Below are 3,718 nucleotides of genomic sequence, written 5' to 3' on the forward strand. Positions count from 1 at the left end.
CACCCCCTGTCAGCACTCATTAGCCCCCCATACATGAACACACCCTTTCAGCACTCATTAGCCACCCCATACATACACACCCCCTGTCAGCACTCATTAGCCCCTTATACATGCACACACCCTTTCAGCACTCATTAGCCCCCCCATACATGCACACCCCCTGTCAGCACTCATTAGTCCCCAATACATACACACCCCCAGTCAGCACTTATTAGCCCCCCATACATGCACACACCCTTTCAGCACTCATTAGCCCCCCTATACATACACACACACACACCCTGTCAGCACTCATTAGCCCCCCATACACACACACCCCCTGTCAGCACTCATTAGTCCCCCCATACATACACACACCCTGTCAGCACTCATTAGCCCCCCATACATGCAAACAACCTTTCAGCACTCATTAGCCCCCCCATACATACACACACCCTGTCAGCACTCATTAGCCCCCCATACACACACACCCCCTGTCAGCACTTATTAGTCCCCCCATACATACACACCCCCTGTCAGCACTCATTAATCCTCCCATACATGCACACACCCTTTCAGCACTCATTAGCCCCCCCATACATACACACAACCGCTGTCAGCACTCATTACCCCTCCATACATACACACCTGCTGTCAGCACTCATTTCCCCCCCATACATACACACCCCCTGTCAGCACTCATTAGCCCCCCATACATACACACCCCCTGTCATCACTCATTATCCCCCCATACATACACACATCCTGTCTGCACTCATTAGCCCCCCATACATACACACCTGCTGTCAACACTCATTAGCCCCCCCATTCATACACACACCCTGTCAGCACTTATTAACCCCCCATACATACACACACCCTGTCAGCACTCATTAACCCCCCCATACATACACACACCCTGTCAGCACTCATTAGCCACCCCATACATACACACCCCGTGTCAGCACTCATTATCCCCCCCATACACACACACCCGCTGTCAGCACTCATTAGTCCCCCCATACATACACACCCCCTGTCATCACTCAAAAGCCCCCCCATACATACACACACCCTGTCAGCACTCATTAGCCCCCCATACATACACAAGCCCTGTCAGCACTCATTAGCCCCCCCATACATACACACTCCCATCCAGCACTCATTAGCCCCCCATACATACACACTCCCTGTCAGCACTCATTAGCCCCCCCCATACATACACACTCCCTGCCAGCACTCATTAGCCCCCCATACACACACACCCCCTGTCAGCACTCATTAGTCCCCCCATACATACACACTCCCTGCCAGCACTCATTAGCCCCCCATACATACACACACCCTGTCAGCACTCATTAGCCCCCCCATACATACACACACCCTGTCAGCACTCATTAGCCTCCCATACATACACACTCCCTGTCAGCACTCATTAGCCCCCCCATACACACACACACACACACACACACACACACACACACACACACACACACACACACACACACACACACACACACCCTGTCAGCACTCATTAGCCCCCCATACATACACAAGCCCTGTCAGCACTCATTAGCCCCCCCATACATAAACACTCCCTGCCAGCACTCATTAGCCCCCCATACATACACACACCCTGTCAGCACTCATTAGCCCCCCCATACATACACACACACACCCTGTCAGCACTCATTAGCCTCCCATACATACGCACTGCCTGTCAGCACTCATTAGCCCCCCCATACATACACACTCCCTGTCAGCACTCATTAGTCCCCCAATACATACACACCCCCTGTCATCACTCATTAGCCCCCCCATACATACACACACCCTGTCAGCACTCATTAGCCCCCCATACATACACACCCCCTGTCAGCACTCATTAGCCCCCCATACATACACACTCCCTGTCAGCACTCATTAGCCCCCCCATACATACACACTCCCTGTCAGCACTCATTAGTCCCCCCATACATACACACCCCCTGTCATCACTCATTAGCCCCCCCATACATACACACACCCTGTCAGCACTCATTAGCCCCCCATACATACACAAGCCCTGTCAGCACTCATTAGCCCCCCCATACATACACACTCCCTGCCAGCACTCATTAGTCCCCCATACATACACACCCCCTGTCAGCACTCATTAACTTCTTATGTGAGTGCCACCAGTGACACATTGGCATCTGGAGGAAAGGAGAGGACCGAGGGGAGAAGAAAGGGACGGCCAGCACTGCTAAATTTAGCACATTTACGATCAGCTTCCCTGATATGCGGGGGGATGCCCAGCACAGGGCTAGTCCGTCCCGCATGTCAGTCCCTGCCCCGTCACACAAGTACAAAAGCATTGCACAGTGGCAATGCTTTTGTACTGGAAGAGTAGCTCCCAGCCAGCGCAGCACCTGCACGCTGGCAGGGAGCTACTCATCACTGCTCAGGTTGCAGTGGCTGCGTGTGACATCACGCAGCCGCCATGGGCCGACCCAGTGCCAGATTAAGGTCCACATGGGCCTGGAGCTGAAATATATGAGGGGCCTATTGTATGCCGCCGCGGGATGCGGTCAAGATCGGGATTCCGACCTGCACAATCCTGACATATTCTTCCTCTGTGGGTGTCCACGACACCCATAGAGGGAGAATAAATTACCTGGTACGCAGCGTGGCGAGCGCAGCAAGCCCGCAAGTGGCTGCGTTGCGCTCGACCCACTGTCGGGATTGTGCCGGTCGGGATCCCGGTGTCGGTATTACGACTGCCGGGATCTCGTCCGGCGGGATCTCGTACTGATCCCGCCGCCGCAGGGTGTGTAACCAGTTCTGTGGGTTTGTTCTCATACTCCTGCACCTCACCCCCTCATATCCCTGCACCTCCCTCTCTCCCATACCCCTGCACCTCACTCCCTCCTTCTCATACCCCTGCACTTCACTCCCTCCTTCTCATACCCCTGCACCTCACTCCCTCCTTCCCATACCCCTTCACCTCTCTCCCTCCTCACACCCCTGAACCTCACTCCCTCCTTCCCATACCCCTGCTCCTCACTCCCTCCTTCCCATACCCCTGCACCTAACTTCCTCCTCATACCCCTGCACCACACTCCCTCCTCATACCTCTGCACCTCACTCCTTGCCATACCCCTGCACCTCACTCCCTTCTTCTCATAACCCTGCACCTCACTCCCTCCTCATACCCCGCACCTCACTACCTCCTTCCTTCTCATACCCCTGCACCTTACTCCCTCCTTATACCCCTGCATCTCACTCCTTCCTCATACTTCTGCACCTCACTCCCTCCTTGCCATACCCCTGCACCTCACTCCCTCCTTCTCATAACCCCGCACCCCACTCCCTCCTCATACCCCGCACCTCACTCCCTCCTCATACCCGCACCTCACTCCCTCCTCATACCCTGTACCTCAATTCCTCCTCATACTCCTGCACCTCACTCCCTCCTCATACCCCGCACCTCAATACCTCCTTCCTTCTCATATCCCTGCACCTCACTACCTTATAACCCTGCACCTCACTCCCTCCTCATACCCCTGCACCTCACTACTCATACCCCTGCACCTCACTCCCTCCTCATAATCTGCAACTCACTTACTCCTCATACACCTGCACCTCACTCACTCCTCATACCCCACACCTCAATAACTCCTTCCTTCTCATACCCCTGCACCTCACTCATCCTTATACCCCGCACCTCACTCCCTCATACTCCTGCACCTCTCTCCCT

This window comes from Pseudophryne corroboree, chromosome 1 (genome assembly GCF_028390025.1).
Source record: "Pseudophryne corroboree isolate aPseCor3 chromosome 1, aPseCor3.hap2, whole genome shotgun sequence".
In the NCBI taxonomy this organism is placed as follows: domain Eukaryota; kingdom Metazoa; phylum Chordata; class Amphibia; order Anura; family Myobatrachidae; genus Pseudophryne; species Pseudophryne corroboree.